The sequence below is a fragment of the Abrus precatorius genome, unplaced genomic scaffold (assembly GCF_003935025.1).
Source record: "Abrus precatorius isolate BTA unplaced genomic scaffold, Abrus_2018 Scaffold0, whole genome shotgun sequence".
Taxonomy (NCBI): Eukaryota; Viridiplantae; Streptophyta; class Magnoliopsida; order Fabales; family Fabaceae; genus Abrus; species Abrus precatorius.
The window spans coordinates 1,032,616-1,053,410 of record NW_020874290.1 but is presented as its reverse complement, the minus strand read 5'-3'; the positions used below and the strand labels follow the sequence as shown (position 1 = coordinate 1,053,410).

The window sequence follows — 20,795 nt, the reverse complement described above, 5'->3', positions numbered from 1 at the left end:
AAAACTTGAGATAATGGATGTAATCCAAAAAAGGATTCATAAGTAGTTGTTAATGGAGTTGAAGTCACCAAATTCTGAGGAGTCGGTATCAATTTATGTCTAATTGCTCCACATATAGTTCCTCTAACCATATTTTCTAAACGAACCAGGGCCAATCCAAATTGATCTTGTAATAGATCTGCTACAGAACGAATACGTTTATTTTTCAAATGATTTATATCGTCAAGTGTACCCATTCCAAATTTCATTCCAATCAAATGATCCGTAGCTGTCAATATATCTCGCGGTAACAAAAATGTATTGTTCTGAGGTATATCAAGATTCAGCTTTTGGTTCATATTTCGTCGACCAATCCTTCCTAATTCACATCTTTGTTGAAAAAATTTTTTTTGTAATTCTTTACATAAAGATTCAGAAAATACTGGATCTCCACCTACACAAGCAAATTGTCGATAAAACTCCAAAATGGCATTTTCTTTTGACCCGATTTTTTTTTTCTCCTTATCATTCAAGAAAGACACGAAAATTTCAGGATAACAAACATTCCCTAGAATTTCGTTTAAATTCGAACCCATAGCTGATGATAGAACTAGAATAGATATTTTCTGTTTTCTACTCACACGAGCCCATATCCTTGCTTTTCTATCAATCTCTAATTCTAATCTCCCCCCCCAATCTGATATTATGGTGCCAGTATAGACCGAAATTCCGTTATGATCCAATTCTGATCGGTAATAGATACCAGGGCTTTGCAATATTTGATTGATTACAATTCTGTATATTCCATTTACTATAAAAGTTCCCAGGGAATTCATTAGAGGAATGTTTCCAATAAAAATAGTTTGTTCTTGTATGTCCCTACTGCTTTTCCAAATTAATCCTGCGGATACATATAATTCAGAGGAATATGTAAGCGATTCATATACGGCATCTTTTTCGTTTATCAAGGGTTCTAACAATTGATATTTTTCCACAAATAATTGAAATTCCATTTCTTGATCTGTATCCTCAATTTTTGGAAACTTAAAAAGTCCTTCTGTTAACCCCCGATCAATGAACCTACAAAATCCTTCAAATTGTATCTGATTCAACCCGGGTAGTGCAGACAGTCCCTCATTTCCAACCTCAAGCATTTTCAATTTCCCCGTGAATTTTATAGAAAAATATCCCACGATTTGCTGTCATTCTTTCTCAAATCACATGAATAGATTTAGCAAAAATGGAATTTCTGTTCTTTTTCTTTTTACTGAATTACATGAAATTTTACCTAACCCTGTGTATGAAATACCTATTATGAAAAGAAGAATAAATAAAATATGATTTTATACTCAACTATGAATTTGCAACAAAACAAACAGATAGAATCGAAATTCGAATATAAATAGAAAAATGGAAACGAATTGAATAATTCCACTTTCATTTTCGGGTTTTTTAAGGCATATCAAAAAAAAAAAAAATAGATTCCATTTATACCATTATTCTGATATTACATATTCCAATTTGATTTGATACCCGAAAAAAATCAATTCGGGATTTGCTCTGCTCGCTGAGATAAAGATCTAATCGAATAATCAGAAACAATATAGAATTGATTTTTTTAGCACTTAACCTTTTTAATTGTTTAAAAAAGAATTTGAATTCGCAGAAAAGAGAGAAATTTTTACCTATTTTTTTTAGAATAGGAGAATACGATTAGAGTGTGTAATAAGGCTTGTATTTATTAAACATACGTAGATCTAACTCCAACTCTATCTATCTATCTATAGATAGATAGATATCTTTATTACTTTATTGCACGTTCGGGAAAGCACATGACATGTCATGTTCATTTTTTATTTTCTATTCAATCTATAAAAAGGGGGAAGCACGAGAATTTCTTGAAAATTCCCTATAGTATATATATTATATATGGATAAGATATCCAATTAGATAATATTTGTGTAACAATGAAAATTTATGTTCTAGGGTTTACATATATTGACAGTTGCTGTTATAATTGAAATAGGGAAAGTTTTTTTTTCAAAAAAGATTGATTGGTTATGTATCAATTTCGATTTTCTTATCTCATTAAGAAAAAAAAACATCTTAGATCCAAATTTTCAAGAATCGTTCAGAAATTTATAGTTAACGGTTGCGATTTGTCCCGAGATTTTTTTCTTTTTTTTTTAAGAATGGGATCAAAGAAAACCAAATTTAAAATACAAGCATAAAAAAAAGAAGTATAGAATCCTCCTTTTTTGGGGAAAGTGGGAATTCTCATATATTCATATATATATATATATTAGTTTTTTCGATTTTAGTTTTGGCGGCATGGCCGAGTGGTAAGGCGGGGGACTGCAAATCCTTTTTCCCCAGTTCAAATCCGGGTGTCGCCTGATCGACAAGAGATTTGAAATAGTGTATTACGTTTTTTTGATAGAAATTTTTTTTTCCAGCAGAAGCAAGCGGAGGAAAAGGACTCTTGAAACTTGTTTTATTCTAAATTCTAAGGTTTGTTCCAAAAAATGCTGTAAATCTTTTCGTCTCGGATTGAAGGAAAGATTCCAGTAGTGAAAAGGAATCGATAAATGTTGAAATAATAGTCGTTTCAATCCACTACTATTGTAGTGTCCGTCTACTGACTGGGTCTTGAATTAGATTGGATAAGGATAGGTCGGACAGGGAATCTAATTCCATTTTTAGTTGGAGAAGGGGCGGAAGAAAAACCTTGCATACAGACTGATGTAAAGTATATGAGTGCTTCCGCATTTATTCAATATTAGTTAGATTAGTTAGATTGAATAGCTAATTGGCTTTTTTTTTATTTAATTTATATATTTTATTTATTTAATTTATATATATATATAAGTATATATATAAATATAAATAGTTTTTTGTTGATTTAAATAGTTCTATTTTAATAAATATATATATTAATATTTAATATATATTTATTAAAATTTCAAATTTTTTTTGATTCTATTTGATTCGAATGGAAATAGAATCAAATAGAAAATCTTTCTTTTCGGTAACCTCTAGTCAAAGAATTAAATAGGCAGGCTATCCTCCGATTATTTTAGAGAACGAATCAGGAGACGCTAAGGATTAGATCGAATGGAAATAAGAGTATGAGTATGCAAAGTAATCTGTCTTTTTTCTATTTTTTTTTTTACTTAATGAAATTACTTAATGAAATAGGGGGGATAAAATCCAGGTCTTATTATTCCTACCTGTTAATAACATTCATTCTCTTAAAACTTCCAAGGATGTTTCTGGATATTTTGTTTATACTTAATGTTTTCCGATTTTACTAAAAATCATATAAGAATTTGTTAGATGTTTTAATAGAATTTTTCGTCAATGGTGTTAGCCCAGAATCCTTTTTTGACTTTGTACCAGCAATTTCACTATTATTATAGTATTCTTATTCTATATTAGAATAGTATTCTTATTATAATATTATTAGTTAATAATACAAAAGAAAAATAAATACAAGAGAAATATTTGTGAACAATAAAAAAATGATTCCTTTTTATAGAGATAGGAGACAAAATTTACATGGATATAGTAAGTCTTGCATGGGCTGCTTTAATGGTAGTTTTTTCATTTTCCCTTTCCCTCGTAGTATGGGGAAGAAGTGGACTATAAGTATACTAATAATTGAGTTAAGGGATCAAAGTATCCATTTTATTTTATAGCTGGGTTTTGAAATTTTGGAACTATATGAATTCAATTTTGGAACTATATGAATTATAGTATTTAATTCATACTAATTAATTGAATTCAAATATAAAATATATCTGTATTTCGAAGTTCTATTGTAGTCTAGTAGTGTAATGTATTCTATGGATAATATAGAAATCCAAAATACTCTTTCAATCAAACAAATATTTGAATAATTCCATATTCGTGTTTTGAAAATAATTGAAAAAAAAAAGGAATACAAAATAATAGGAAATTGTCTCCTATTCCGAATTTTTCCTAGGATTTCCATTTCGATGAACCGACTCTTACCAAGATTATATATGGAAAATGAGGAACCGTGTAACCCCCATTCCTACTTTTTTTTAATATGATACCGGGATTGTAAAAAGAATCTGAAATCCACAAATAGTAATCGGAAGAATAAGAGTTGCTTTTTAATTATTTCAGATTGATTGGAATCAATACAAATCAAATAGATGAAACAAAGAAAAAAAATTGGGACGCTATGTTATGTATATTACATATATTTACATATATGTAATTGAAATTATATATATGAAGATACATATTGGAGATTGATTTATATTAAACCCTATTTTTTTTTAGAGAGTAAAACTTGAATATATTACAATAATAGTCTAGTAGAAAGAAATAGATTTGATTTCTTTCTACTAGACTATCTGGATTTCATAGAATTCTGCTGATTGTAGTCCGATCATTTCATTTAAGACTAAGACTCCAAATTGAAATCTTTTTTTTTTTTCATTTTTTTTCAATCAATGATTGCATAGACAAGAATTAAGAAAGTCATGTTTAAGTGAAATTATTCACTTTGACTTACCGTTTTTACGTAAATTATAAGTAAAAAGGCAGTAGGAACTAGAATGAACAATGCAGTAGCAATAAATGCGAGAATATTTACTTCCATAATCTCTATGTTTTATTTCTCTTCAATTTCCAATAAAAAATTCGGGATTTAATCCCATAGAGATGATAAATCTTTCGTCGGTAAATTCAATGGTATAAAATTTTAATGATGTCAAATCGTATCAATATCATGAATAACAATATCTGAATTATCAAATCGATTCATCGTCGAGAATTAAATAGTATAACATAGGAAAATCTTTTATCCATACCAAATTTAAAATTTAGATTTCTGATGCAATCCAAAATTCCTTTTCCTTTTTTATTCTTTCTTTTTTAGTTTAATGTAAGGTAAAGGTTCTGACGAAAAAAGAAAAAAACAAGAGGGATCCCTATTAGGAATGAGATTTTGTTTGTTATTTTTATTCCCTTTCACACACAAGATGAATGGATGTCTTTTTTATTGGATTTGTATCCATCGGGACTGACGGGGCTCGAACCCGCAGCTTCCGCCTTGACAGGGCGGTGCTCTGACCAATTGAACTACAATCCCAGGGAAAAAAGCGTACAGCATACAGATTCTTACGGTTTCATTCAAACCTTTTTTCTATTTTAGATTCGAACCATTGTGCTGTAACTGAAAGAGGCGGACTATAGTATATATTGATATCCATATAGATATGCACTTTAGTGAGATTGACACGGATTACTCGTAATCCGTTCGTTATTGCCAAGTCAATTGAAAAATGAATCAATGAAAAGAGAAAAGAGTCTTTTTTTTTTAATCTTTTCCTAAGACTTTCTACTTACAAACCCTGATATGAATCAGGATTACTAGCAACATCCGAATTTGTAGAAAAAATATGTAATACGGAAAAAAACAATATCGCTAGAGATGTTTCCTATTTTGATTCTTCCGTATCAGAGCAGATCAGTCATTTCTGGAGAACAACAAATGGGTGTTATGCCATTTCATGGTGGATCGGCAAATTCTTGGGCCGAGCTGGATTTGAACCAGCGTAGACATATTGCCAACGAATTTACAGTCCGTCCCCATTAACCGCTCGGGCATCGACCCAGGAACAGGAAGAATCCATTTCAATCTTTATTGATAATCCATGATTAACTGCCTTTCGTAGTACCCTACCCCCAGGGGAAGTCGAATCCCCGCTGCCTCCTTGAAAGAGAGATGTCCTGAACCACTAGACGATGGGGGCATACTTGCCCGACCGTCATTATACTACGTTCATAGTATGAACAGTTTTTTGAAATTGTCAATATAATGAAATGATATGATTCGATCAAAAAAAAGGATTTTTCCATCTTTCAGAATTCCATAGAATTTTTGGATTTATCATTTAGATTTCGAAATTTTTTATTCCAATCGTGAATTAAAAAAAAAATAGAAAAAAAGATAAGTAATGCGAAAGAAAGGAAAAGAAAGATAAGATACTTTTCGGGAATGATTAGTTTGGTGGAAAGGACGAGGGGTTAAAACTTCATTTCTTTCATTCTCATTCATTGTTAAAATTAAGCCGGTAAATAAAAAAAACGATAATCAATATGGAAATCAGATAAGTAATAAGGATAGGGATCAACAAGTTATTGAATTTTTTTTTTAACTTGACTCTATTTACTAAGTAAATCCAATTTTTTGTTCCTTGATGAGTCGTTATGCGAATCAAATATATATACTTATGTACATATATTCTAATCCCATCTATATAATAAGTATATGCAGTAACAAATGGATGTACTAGTCATATTGACTAGTTTCTTATTTAGTAATGAAATCAAACGGAGCCCTTTTAACTCAGTGGTAGAGTAACGCCATGGTAAGGCGTAAGTCATCGGTTCAAATCCGATAAGGGGCTTTTTACTTTTTTTTTCAGAGAACACCAGCAATAATATTCATAGTTTAAGGAAGAATAGGGATATTGTTGATATTTGTAATAAGTTTCTATTTGTAATAAAAAAACTACGGAATCGTAGGATTTCATTATAAAATGGAATTATGAATTCTAATTAGAATTTTAAGAGGTTATCCTTATTATTCTAATGAATTCGAATATAGTAAAGTAATTCTAGTTAGAAAGTGAAACATTATTCTTTTCAAAAAAAAAAGGAAAGATTATCAAAAAAGTAAGTGGACCTAACCCATTGAATCATAACTATATCTACTATTCTGATATTCAAATTTGATGGATCTGTCGATATTTCCGATTAAATCTTGTAATTCCAAAAAGGATTCATAATAGTTGTTAATGGAGTTGAAGTCACCAAATTCTGAGGATCGGTATCATTTTGTCTAATTGCTCACATATAAGTTCCTTAACCATATTTTCTAAACGAACCAGGCCAATCCCAAATTTGATCTTGTATGATAGATCTGCTTAACAGAACGAATACGTTATTTTCACAATGATTTTTATTCGTCAAGTGTACCCATTCCAAATTCATTCCAAATCAAATGATCCGTTAGCTGTCAATATATCTCGCTGGTAACAAAATGTATTGTTCTGAGGTATAATCAAGATCAGCTTTTGCGTTCATATTTCGTTCGACCCAATCCTTCCTAATTCACATCTTTGTTGAAAAAATTTTTTTTGTAATCTTTTACATAAAGATTCAGAAAAATACTGGATCTCCACCTACACAAGCAAATTGTTCGATAAAACTCCAAAATGGCATTTTCTTTTGACCGATTTTTTTTTTTCCTTATCATTCAAGAAAGACACGAAAATTCAGGATAACAAACATTTCACTAGAATTTTCGTTTAAATTCAACCCATAGCTGATGATAGAACTAGAATGATATTTTCTGTTTTTCTACTCCAACGAGCCCATATCCTTGCTTTTCTATCAATCTCTATCTAATCTCCCCCCCAATCTGATATTTATGGTGCCAGTTATAGACCGAAATTTCCGTTAATGATCCAATTCTGATCGGTAATTAATAACCAGGGCTTTGCAATATTGATTGATTTACAATTCTGTATATTCCATTTACTTAAAAAGTTCCCAGGGAATTCATTAGAGGAATGTTTTCCAATAAATAGTTTGTTCTTGTATGTCCCTACTGCTTTTCCAAATTAATCCTGCGATACATATAATTTCGAGAGATATGTAAGCGATTCATATACGGCATCTTTTTCGTTTTATCAAGGGTTCTAACAATTGATATTTTTTCCACCACAATAATTGAAATTCCATTTTCTTGATCGTATCTCTCAATTTTTGAAACTTAAAAAGTCCTTCTGTTAACCCCCGATCAATGAACCACAAAATCCTTCAAATTGATTATCTGATTCAACCCGGGTAGTGCAGACAGTCCCTCATTTCCAACTCAACATTTTCAATTTCCCCGTGAATTTTATAGAAAAAATATCCCACGATTTTGCTGTCATTCTTTCTCAAATCACATGAATAGATTTAGCAAAATGGAATTTCTGTTCTTTTTTCTTTTTTACTGAATTACATGAAATTTTACCTACCCTGTGTATGAAATACCTATTATGAAAAGAGAATAAATAAAAATATGATTTTATACTCAACTATGAATTTGACAACAAAACAAAACAGATAGAATCGAAATTCGAATAATAAATAGAAAAATGGAAAGGAATTGATAATTCCACTTTCATTTTCGGGTTTTTAAGGCATATCAAAAAAAAAAAAAAATAGATTCCATTATCCATTATTCTGATATTAGCACTATTCCAATTTGATTTGATACCCGAAAAAAATCAATTCGGGATTTGCTCTGCTCGCTTGAGATAAAGATCTAATCGAATAATCAGAACAATATAGAAATTGATTTTTTTAGCACAACCTTTTTTAAATTTTTAAAAAAGAATTTGAATTCGCAGAAAAAGAGAGAATTTTTACCTATTTTTTTAGAATAGGAGTAGAATACGATTAGAGTGTGTAAATAAGGCTTGTATTTATTAAACATACGTAGATCTAACTCCAACTCTATCTATCTTCCATTTAGATAGATAGATACTTTATTACTTTATTGCACGTTCGGAAAGCACATGACATGTCATGTTCATTTTTTATTTCTCATTCAATCTATAAAAAAGGGGAGCACGGAGAATTCTTTGAAAATTCCCTATAGTATATATATTATATATGGATAAGATATCCAATTAGTATAATTGTTTGTAACAATGAAAATTTAGTTCTAGGGTTTACATATATTGACAGTTGCTGTTATAATTAAATAGGGAAAGGTTTTTTTTTCAAAAAAGATTGATTGGTTATGTATCAATTCGATTTTCTTATCTCATTAAGAAAAAAAAAACATCTTAGATCCAAATTTTCAAGATCGTTCAGAAAATTTATAGTTAACGGTTGCGATTTGTCCGAATTTTTTTCTTTTTTTTTTTAAGAATGGGATCAAAGAAAACCAAATTTAAAATACAAGCATAAAAAAAAGAAGTATAGAATCCTCCTTTTTGGGAAAGTGGGAATTCTCATATATTCATATATATATATATATTAGTTTTTTCGATTTTAGTTTTGGCGGCATGGCCGAGTGGTAAGGCGGGGACTGCAAATCCTTTTTCCCCAGTTTCAAATCCGGGTGTCGCCTGATCGACAAGAGATTTGAAATAGTGTATTACGTTTTTTTGATAGAAATTTTTTTTTCCAGCAGAAAACAAGCGGAGGAAAAGGAACTCTTGAAACTTGTTTTATTTCTAAATTCTCAAGGTTTGTTCCAAAAAATGCTGTAAATCTTTTCGTCTCGATTGAAGGAAAGATTCCAGTAGTGAAAAAGGAATCGATAAATGTTTAAATAATAGTCGTTTTCAATCGACTACTATTGTAGTGTCCGTCTACTGACTGGGTCTTGAATTAGATTTGGATAAGGATAGGTCGGACAGGGAATCTAATTCCATTTTTAGTTGGAGAAGGGGCGGAAGAAAAACCTTGCATACAGACTGATGTAAAGTATATGAGTGCTTCCGCATTTATTCAATATTAGTTAGATTAGTTAGATTGAATAGCTAATTGGCTTTTTTTTTATTTAATTTATATATTTTATTTATTTAATTTATATATATATATAAGTATATATATAAATATAAATAGTTTTTTGTTGATTTAAATAGTTCTATTTTAATAAATATATATATTAATATTTAATATATATTTATTAAAATTTCAAATTTTTTTTGATTCTATTTGATTCGAATGGAAATAGAATCAAATAGAAAATCTTTCTTTTCGGTAACCTCTAGTCAAAGAATTAAATAGGCAGGCTATCCTCCGATTATTTTAGAGAACGAATCAGGAGACGCTAAGGATTAGATCGAATGGAAATAAGAGTATGAGTATGCAAAGTAATCTGTCTTTTTTCTATTTTTTTTTTTACTTAATGAAATTACTTAATGAAATAGGGGGGATAAAATCCAGGTCTTATTATTCCTACCTGTTAATAACATTCATTCTCTTAAAACTTCCAAGGATGTTTCTGGATATTTTGTTTATACTTAATGTTTTCCGATTTTACTAAAAATCATATAAGAATTTGTTAGATGTTTTAATAGAATTTTTCGTCAATGGTGTTAGCCCAGAATCCTTTTTTGACTTTGTACCAGCAATTTCACTATTATTATAGTATTCTTATTCTATATTAGAATAGTATTCTTATTATAATATTATTAGTTAATAATACAAAAGAAAAATAAATACAAGAGAAATATTTGTGAACAATAAAAAAATGATTCCTTTTTATAGAGATAGGAGACAAAATTTACATGGATATAGTAAGTCTTGCATGGGCTGCTTTAATGGTAGTTTTTTCATTTTCCCTTTCCCTCGTAGTATGGGGAAGAAGTGGACTATAAGTATACTAATAATTGAGTTAAGGGATCAAAGTATCCATTTAATTTTATAGCTGGGTTTTGAAATTTTGGAACTATATGAATTCAATTTTGGAACTATATGAATTATAGTATTTAATTCATACTAATTAATTGAATTCAAATATAAAATATATCTGTATTTCGAAGTTCTATTGTAGTCTAGTAGTGTAATGTATTCTATGGATAATATAGAAATCCAAAATACTCTTTCAATCAAACAAATATTTGAATAATTCCATATTCGTGTTTTGAAAATAATTGAAAAAAAAAAGGAATACAAAATAATAGGAAATGTCTCCTCTATTCCGAATTTTTCCTGGATTTCCATTTCGATGAACCGACTCTTACCAAGATTATAATATGGAAAATGAGGAACCTGTAACCCCCATCCTACTTTTTTATTATGATACCGGGATTGTAAAAAGAATCTGAAATCCACAAATAGTAATCGGAAGAAATAAAGAGTTGCTTTTTAATTATTCAGATTGATTGGATCAATACAAATCAAATATTAGTGAAACAAAGAAAAAAAATGGGACGCTATGTTATGTTATATACATTATATTACATATATGTAATTGAATATATAACATGAAGATACATATTGGAGATATGTTTATATTAAAACTAACTAGGAAGCCGTTTCAAATACCACACATGAGTTACTAGGCATGCCAGTTTTATATAGCCCATTTGATATCTACGTATCCGAGAATCAATAAATTCTACTCCGCATTGTTCACAAAATTTGGGATCGTCCTTTTTATCTCTGATTACTCGATAATTTCCACAAGCACAAATCCCACTTTTTATAGGCCCAAAAATTCTTTCACAAAATAATCCATCTTTTTCAGGCTTATTGGTTTTGTAATGAAAAGTATAGGGTTTTTTTACCTCCCCAACTATCTCTCCATTAGGTAGGATTTTTTTTGCCCAAGCACTTATTTGTTGAGGAGAAACTGATCCAATTCGGAGTTGTTGATGTTTATACTGATCAATCATAGAATAAAAATTCTGATTCAGTTCAATTAAGCTTCCTTCCTATAAATCCGGAAGTTCTTCTCAGATACAAGGAAATGATTCAGTTCCATAACCAAAGATCGTAGTTCTCGAACGAGCAATCGAAAAGATTCTGGAGCATCCGTAGGTTTAGGTATTGTTCCTCCAATGATCGTAGTACCGAGTACTTCTTGGCGAGCTTTAATATGATCCGATTTATAAGTAAGCATCTCTTGTAACATATGAGCAACACCAAATCCCTCCAGGGCCCAAACTTCCATTTCGCCTACCCGTTGTCCTCCCCGTTTGGCCCTTCCTCTAAGGGGTTGTTGCGTAACAAGTGCATAATGTCCACTGGAACGTCCATGTATTTTATCATCAACTTGATGAATTAATTTCAAGATATAAGGCTTTCCCATTAGAACAGGCTTTTTAAAAGAATTCCCTGTTCTTCCATCAAATATTCTGCTTTTTCCCGGATCCTCGGGTTCAAATATCCATGGATTCGATGTTTGTTTACTGGCTTCATATAATTCAGAAAACACTAGTTTTCTCGAAGCCTCTTGTTCATATCTTTCATCAAAAGGTGCTATTCGATAATGTCTATCTAGCATACTTCCCGCTAACCCGAGTGAGGATTCAAATATCTGTCCTACATTCATTCGTGAAGGTACCCCTAATGGATTGAAGACCATATCAACGGATCTTCCGTCTTGCAAATAAGGCATATCCTGTCTAGACAAAATCTTTGAAACGATACCCTTATTTCCATGTCTCCCGGCCACTTTATCGCCTACTTTAATTTCACGTTTCTGTAATATATATATACCAATCATTTCTGGATTATAACTGGAACCCCCTTTTTTTTGGATCCATCTCACATCAATAACTCGACCCCTACCGCCTATAGGTAGTTTTAGACAAGTTTCCTTTGAGGTGGATACCTGAATGCCAAGTATAGCTCGTAATAATCTATCTTCCGGGGAATACGAGGATTCTTTCGCCATTTGAGGCGTTAATTTACCCACTAAAATATCGCCCGTTTCGACCCAAGATCCCAGGATCACAATTCCATTTTTGTCTAAATTTCGGAGTAAATGGGCTTCTAGGTGCGGAATTTGATTAGTGATTCTTTCAGAACCCTGGCTTGTCATATGAGTCTGAATTTCATATTTCCGTATGTGAAAAGAAGTAAAAATATCTTCATAGACCAAACGCTCACTAATGAGTACAGCATCCTCAGAATTGTAACCTTCCCATGGCATATAAGCTACAAATACGTTTTTTCCCAAAGCGAGTTCGCCACCAACTGTAGAGGCACCATCCGCTAAAATTTGTCCCCTTTTTATGTATTTACCTTGCTGAACCTGGGGTTTTTGATGCATGCAAGTATTTTTGTTGGAACGTTGATATATAGTTAATGGAATGCTTAGAGTAACCCCATTTCCAACAAAAATGATCTTGTCAGTATCGGGATAAATGACGTTTCCCTCGTATTCGGCTATAGCGGAAACCCCAGAATCTAAAGCAACTTGGCGTTCCAATCCAGTTCCAACAATGCATTTTTCGGACCGAGAAAGCGGAACTGCTTGACGTTGCATATTAGAACTCATTAAAGCTCGATTCGCATCATTATGCTCGATAAAAGGAATGAGGGAAGCTCCAATAGAAAAATATTGGAAGGGAAAAATACCTCGAAGATGAACCTGTTCCCATGCAATAGTAAGAAATTCTTGACGGTATCGAGCTGGAACAATCTGTTCTTCCTGAATATCTCGATTTAGTGCCAAAGAATTTCCTGTTGTTACCATATAGTATTCATCTCTATTTGGTGATAAATAAAACATGCGTATTCTTTTGGATCTCTCAGAGATTTCATAAAATGGACTTTCTATAGACCCCCAACTACCAATCCTCGCATGAATTGCGAGGGATCCAATAAGTCCAACATTGATTCCTTCAGATGTGTCAATTGGACAAATACGTCCATAGTGACTAGGATGGATATCTCGTATCCGAAAACTAGCAGTTCGCCCTGTCAATCCTCCAGGGCCCAAATAACTCAATTTTCTCCCATGAACTATTTGGGTCAATGGATTGGTTTGATCTAAAACTTGAGATAATGGATGTAATCCAAAAAAGGATTCATAAGTAGTTGTTAATGGAGTTGAAGTCACCAAATTCTGAGGAGTCGGTATCAATTTATGTCTAATTGCTCCACATATAGTTCCTCTAACCATATTTTCTAAACGAACCAGGGCCAATCCAAATTGATCTTGTAATAGATCTGCTACAGAACGAATACGTTTATTTTTCAAATGATTTATATCGTCAAGTGTACCCATTCCAAATTTCATTCCAATCAAATGATCCGTAGCTGTCAATATATCTCGCGGTAACAAAAATGTATTGTTCTGAGGTATATCAAGATTCAGCTTTTGGTTCATATTTCGTCGACCAATCCTTCCTAATTCACATCTTTGTTGAAAAAATTTTTTTTGTAATTCTTTACATAAAGATTCAGAAAATACTGGATCTCCACCTACACAAGCAAATTGTCGATAAAACTCCAAAATGGCATTTTCTTTTGACCCGATTTTTTTTTTCTCCTTATCATTCAAGAAAGACACGAAAATTTCAGGATAACAAACATTCCCTAGAATTTCGTTTAAATTCGAACCCATAGCTGATGATAGAACTAGAATAGATATTTTCTGTTTTCTACTCACACGAGCCCATATCCTTGCTTTTCTATCAATCTCTAATTCTAATCTCCCCCCCCAATCTGATATTATGGTGCCAGTATAGACCGAAATTCCGTTATGATCCAATTCTGATCGGTAATAGATACCAGGGCTTTGCAATATTTGATTGATTACAATTCTGTATATTCCATTTACTATAAAAGTTCCCAGGGAATTCATTAGAGGAATGTTTCCAATAAAAATAGTTTGTTCTTGTATGTCCCTACTGCTTTTCCAAATTAATCCTGCGGATACATATAATTCAGAGGAATATGTAAGCGATTCATATACGGCATCTTTTTCGTTTATCAAGGGTTCTAACAATTGATATTTTTCCACAAATAATTGAAATTCCATTTCTTGATCTGTATCCTCAATTTTTGGAAACTTAAAAAGTCCTTCTGTTAACCCCCGATCAATGAACCTACAAAATCCTTCAAATTGTATCTGATTCAACCCGGGTAGTGCAGACAGTCCCTCATTTCCAACCTCAAGCATTTTCAATTTCCCCGTGAATTTTATAGAAAAATATCCCACGATTTGCTGTCATTCTTTCTCAAATCACATGAATAGATTTAGCAAAAATGGAATTTCTGTTCTTTTTCTTTTTACTGAATTACATGAAATTTTACCTAACCCTGTGTATGAAATACCTATTATGAAAAGAAGAATAAATAAAATATGATTTTATACTCAACTATGAATTTGCAACAAAACAAACAGATAGAATCGAAATTCGAATATAAATAGAAAAATGGAAACGAATTGAATAATTCCACTTTCATTTTCGGGTTTTTTAAGGCATATCAAAAAAAAAAAAAATAGATTCCATTTATACCATTATTCTGATATTACATATTCCAATTTGATTTGATACCCGAAAAAAATCAATTCGGGATTTGCTCTGCTCGCTGAGATAAAGATCTAATCGAATAATCAGAAACAATATAGAATTGATTTTTTTAGCACTTAACCTTTTTAATTGTTTAAAAAAGAATTTGAATTCGCAGAAAAGAGAGAAATTTTTACCTATTTTTTTAGAATAGGAGAATACGATTAGAGTGTGTAATAAGGCTTGTATTTATTAAACATACGTAGATCTAACTCCAACTCTATCTATCTATCTATAGATAGATAGATATCTTTATTACTTTATTGCACGTTCGGGAAAGCACATGACATGTCATGTTCATTTTTTATTTTCTATTCAATCTATAAAAAGGGGGAAGCACGAGAATTTCTTGAAAATTCCCTATAGTATATATATTATATATGGATAAGATATCCAATTAGATAATATTTGTGTAACAATGAAAATTTATGTTCTAGGGTTTACATATATTGACAGTTGCTGTTATAATTGAAATAGGGAAAGTTTTTTTTTCAAAAAAGATTGATTGGTTATGTATCAATTTCGATTTTCTTATCTCATTAAGAAAAAAAAACATCTTAGATCCAAATTTTCAAGAATCGTTCAGAAATTTATAGTTAACGGTTGCGATTTGTCCCGAGATTTTTTTCTTTTTTTTTTAAGAATGGGATCAAAGAAAACCAAATTTAAAATACAAGCATAAAAAAAAGAAGTATAGAATCCTCCTTTTTTGGGGAAAGTGGGAATTCTCATATATTCATATATATATATATATTAGTTTTTTCGATTTTAGTTTTGGCGGCATGGCCGAGTGGTAAGGCGGGGGACTGCAAATCCTTTTTCCCCAGTTCAAATCCGGGTGTCGCCTGATCGACAAGAGATTTGAAATAGTGTATTACGTTTTTTTGATAGAAATTTTTTTTTCCAGCAGAAGCAAGCGGAGGAAAAGGACTCTTGAAACTTGTTTTATTCTAAATTCTAAGGTTTGTTCCAAAAAATGCTGTAAATCTTTTCGTCTCGGATTGAAGGAAAGATTCCAGTAGTGAAAAGGAATCGATAAATGTTGAAATAATAGTCGTTTCAATCCACTACTATTGTAGTGTCCGTCTACTGACTGGGTCTTGAATTAGATTGGATAAGGATAGGTCGGACAGGGAATCTAATTCCATTTTTAGTTGGAGAAGGGGCGGAAGAAAAACCTTGCATACAGACTGATGTAAAGTATATGAGTGCTTCCGCATTTATTCAATATTAGTTAGATTAGTTAGATTGAATAGCTAATTGGCTTTTTTTTTATTTAATTTATATATTTTATTTATTTAATTTATATATATATATAAGTATATATATAAATATAAATAGTTTTTTGTTGATTTAAATAGTTCTATTTTAATAAATATATATATTAATATTTAATATATATTTATTAAAATTTCAAATTTTTTTTGATTCTATTTGATTCGAATGGAAATAGAATCAAATAGAAAATCTTTCTTTTCGGTAACCTCTAGTCAAAGAATTAAATAGGCAGGCTATCCTCCGATTATTTTAGAGAACGAATCAGGAGACGCTAAGGATTAGATCGAATGGAAATAAGAGTATGAGTATGCAAAGTAATCTGTCTTTTTTCTATTTTTTTTTTTACTTAATGAAATTACTTAATGAAATAGGGGGATAAAATCCAGGTCTTATTATTCCTACCTGTTAATAACATTCATTCTCTTAAAACTTCCAAGGATGTTTCTGGATATTTTGTTTATACTTAATGTTTTCCGATTTTACTAAAAATCATATAAGAATTTGTTAGATGTTTTAATAGAATTTTTCGTCAATGGTGTTAGCCCAGAATCCTTTTTTGACTTTGTACCAGCAATTTCACTATTATTATAGTATTCTTATTCTATATTAGAATAGTATTCTTATTATAATATTATTAGTTAATAATACAAAAGAAAAATAAATACAAGAGAAATATTTGTGAACAATAAAAAAATGATTCCTTTTTATAGAGATAGGAGACAAAATTTACATGGATATAGTAAGTCTTGCATGGGCTGCTTTAATGGTAGTTTTTTCATTTTCCCTTTCCCTCGTAGTATGGGGAAGAAGTGGACTATAAGTATACTAATAATTGAGTTAAGGGATCAAAGTATCCATTTTATTTTATAGCTGGGTTTTGAAATTTTGGAACTATATGAATTCAATTTTGGAACTATATGAATTATAGTATTTAATTCATACTAATTAATTGAATTCAAATATAAAATATATCTGTATTTCGAAGTTCTATTGTAGTCTAGTAGTGTAATGTATTCTATGGATAATATAGAAATCCAAAATACTCTTTCAATCAAACAAATATTTGAATAATTCCATATTCGTGTTTTGAAAATAATTGAAAAAAAAAAGGAATACAAAATAATAGGAAATTGTCTCCTATTCCGAATTTTTCCTAGGATTTCCATTTCGATGAACCGACTCTTACCAAGATTATATATGGAAAATGAGGAACCGTGTAACCCCCATTCCTACTTTTTTTTAATATGATACCGGGATTGTAAAAAGAATCTGAAATCCACAAATAGTAATCGGAAGAATAAGAGTTGCTTTTTAATTATTTCAGATTGATTGGAATCAATACAAATCAAATAGATGAAACAAAGAAAAAAAATTGGGACGCTATGTTATGTATATTACATATATTTACATATATGTAATTGAAATTATATATATGAAGATACATATTGGAGATTGATTTATATTAAACCCTATTTTTTTTTAGAGAGTAAAACTTGAATATATTACAATAATAGTCTAGTAGAAAGAAATAGATTTGATTTCTTTCTACTAGACTATCTGGATTTCATAGAATTCTGCTGATTGTAGTCCGATCATTTCATTTAAGACTAAGACTCCAAATTGAAATCTTTTTTTTTTTCATTTTTTTTCAATCAATGATTGCATAGACAAGAATTAAGAAAGTCATGTTTAAGTGAAATTATTCACTTTGACTTACCGTTTTTACGTAAATTATAAGTAAAAAGGCAGTAGGAACTAGAATGAACAATGCAGTAGCAATAAATGCGAGAATATTTACTTCCATAATCTCTATGTTTTATTTCTCTTCAATTTCCAATAAAAAATTCGGGATTTAATCCCATAGAGATGATAAATCTTTCGTCGGTAAATTCAATGGTATAAAATTTTAATGATGTCAAATCGTATCAATATCATGAATAACAATATCTGAATTATCAAATCGATTCATCGTCGAGAATTAAATAGTATAACATAGGAAAATCTTTTATCCATACCAAATTTAAAATTTAGATTTCTGATGCAATCCAAAATTCCTTTTCCTTTTTTATTCTTTCTTTTTTAGTTTAATGTAAGGTAAAGGTTCTGACGAAAAAAGAAAAAAACAAGAGGGATCCCTATTAGGAATGAGATTTTGTTTGTTATTTTTATTCCCTTTCACACACAAGATGAATGGATGTCTTTTTTATTGGATTTGTATCCATCGGGACTGACGGGGCTCGAACCCGCAGCTTCCGCCTTGACAGGGCGGTGCTCTGACCAATTGAACTACAATCCCAGGGAAAAAAGCGTACAGCATACAGATTCTTACGGTTTCATTCAAACCTTTTTTCTATTTTAGATTCGAACCATTGTGCTGTAACTGAAAGAGGCGGACTATAGTATATATTGATATCCATATAGATATGCACTTTAGTGAGATTGACACGGATTACTCGTAATCCGTTCGTTATTGCCAAGTCAATTGAAAAATGAATCAATGAAAAGAGAAAAGAGTCTTTTTTTTTTAATCTTTTCCTAAGACTTTCTACTTACAAACCCTGATATGAATCAGGATTACTAGCAACATCCGAATTTGTAGAAAAAATATGTAATACGGAAAAAAACAATATCGCTAGAGATGTTTCCTATTTTGATTCTTCCGTATCAGAGCAGATCAGTCATTTCTGGAGAACAACAAATGGGTGTTATGCCATTTCATGGTGGATCGGCAAATTCTTGGGCCGAGCTGGATTTGAACCAGCGTAGACATATTGCCAACGAATTTACAGTCCGTCCCCATTAACCGCTCGGGCATCGACCCAGGAACAGGAAGAATCCATTTCAATCTTTATTGATAATCCATGATTAACTGCCTTTCGTAGTACCCTACCCCCAGGGGAAGTCGAATCCCCGCTGCCTCCTTGAAAGAGAGATGTCCTGAACCACTAGACGATGGGGGCATACTTGCCCGACCGTCATTATACTACGTTCATAGTATGAACAGTTTTTTGAAATTGTCAATATAATGAAATGATATGATTCGATCAAAAAAAAGGATTTTTCCATCTTTCAGAATTCCATAGAATTTTTGGATTTATCATTTAGATTTCGAAATTTTTTATTCCAATCGTGAATTAAAAAAAAAATAGAAAAAAAGATAAGTAATGCGAAAGAAAGGAAAAGAAAGATAAGATACTTTTCGGGAATGATTAGTTTGGTGGAAAGGACGAGGGGTTAAAACTTCATTTCTTTCATTCTCATTCATTGTTAAAATTAAGCCGGTAAATAAAAAAACGATAATCAATATGGAAATCAGATAAGTAATAAGGATAGGGATCAACAAGTTATTGAATTTTTTTTTTAACTTGACTCTATTTACTAAGTAAATCCAATTTTTTGTTCCTTGATGAGTCGTTATGCGAATCAAATATATATACTTATGTACATATATTCTAATCCCATCTATATAATAAGTATATGCAGTAACAAATGGATGTACTAGTCATATTGACTAGTTTCTTATTTAGTAATGAAATCAAACGGAGCCCTTTTAACTCAGTGGTAGAGTAACGCCATGGTAAGGCGTAAGTCATCGGTTCAAATCCGATAAGGGGCTTTTTACTTTTTTTTTCAGAGAACACCAGCAATAATATTCATAGTTTAAGGAAGAATAGGGATATTGTTGATATTTGTAATAAGTTTCTATTTGTAATAAAAAAACTACGGAATCGTAGGATTTCATTATAAAATGGAATTATGAATTCTAATTAGAATTTTAAGAGGTTATCCTTATTATTCTAATGAATTCGAATATAGTAAAGTAATTCTAGTTAGAAAGTGAAACATTATTCTTTTCAAAAAAAAAAGGAAAGATTATCAAAAAAGTAAGTGGACCTAACCCATTGAATCATAACTATATCTACTATTCTGATATTCAAATTTGATGGATCTGTCGATATTTCCGATTAAATCTTCTTATTCCTATGGGTTCTATAGGGAATAAATTGCTATGCCCTTTCTTCACGCGGAAGGGCTTATTCCAAGTTACAACAAACAAACAAGTCATTTTCATTTTAAACATCTTTTTTTCCAAACACAAGAAAAGATCTATTTACATTTCTATTATTTCTATAATATATATCCTATTTTATAGAAATAATAGAAAAAAAATCCATCAAATCATGTCTTTACGTATCAAATATTTTCTTTTCATATCGATGCATACGATATTTTTCCGGCAATAAATGGAAATGTATGTGAGAAAAAAAAACTTTCACTTAAAGTTTCTTATTATTAATAAAACTCAATACAATATTTAAGAATCTGATAGACGAATAAAAAGAAATAAAGTAAATAGATAAAATTTTCGAATTTATTACCTCGATCCGCAAAAAAAAATAGACTTTGGAGTTTTTTTAATCGGAAAGAGAGAAAAATAGAACAAAGAAGACAACAAAA

General features: G+C 30.7%; 6 non-coding genes and 1 pseudogene across 6 annotated transcripts; 5 read left to right on the top strand and 2 right to left on the bottom strand.

Moving 5' to 3' along the window:
* Nucleotides 1-2,304: 2,304 nt before the first annotated feature.
* TRNAC-GCA lies at nucleotides 2,305-2,375 on the top strand. Its single transcript has one exon. It is a non-coding gene; the product is annotated as a tRNA-Cys (tRNA).
* A 2,655-nt stretch (nucleotides 2,376-5,030) lies between these two features.
* On the bottom strand, nucleotides 5,031-5,104 carry TRNAD-GUC. The gene has a single exon. It is a non-coding gene; the product is annotated as a tRNA-Asp (tRNA).
* Nucleotides 5,105-6,353: 1,249 nt separating this feature from the next.
* Nucleotides 6,354-6,425, top strand: TRNAT-GGU. The gene has a single exon. It is a non-coding gene; the product is annotated as a tRNA-Thr (tRNA).
* A 9,410-nt stretch (nucleotides 6,426-15,835) lies between these two features.
* On the top strand, nucleotides 15,836-15,906 carry TRNAC-GCA. The gene has a single exon. It is a non-coding gene; the product is annotated as a tRNA-Cys (tRNA).
* A 586-nt stretch (nucleotides 15,907-16,492) lies between these two features.
* LOC113859242 overlaps nucleotides 16,493-20,795 on the top strand; it is an 8,455-nt pseudogene continuing 4,152 nt past the window's right edge.
* On the bottom strand, nucleotides 18,560-18,633 carry TRNAD-GUC. Its single transcript has one exon. It is a non-coding gene; the product is annotated as a tRNA-Asp (tRNA).
* TRNAT-GGU lies at nucleotides 19,882-19,953 on the top strand. Its single transcript has one exon. It is a non-coding gene; the product is annotated as a tRNA-Thr (tRNA).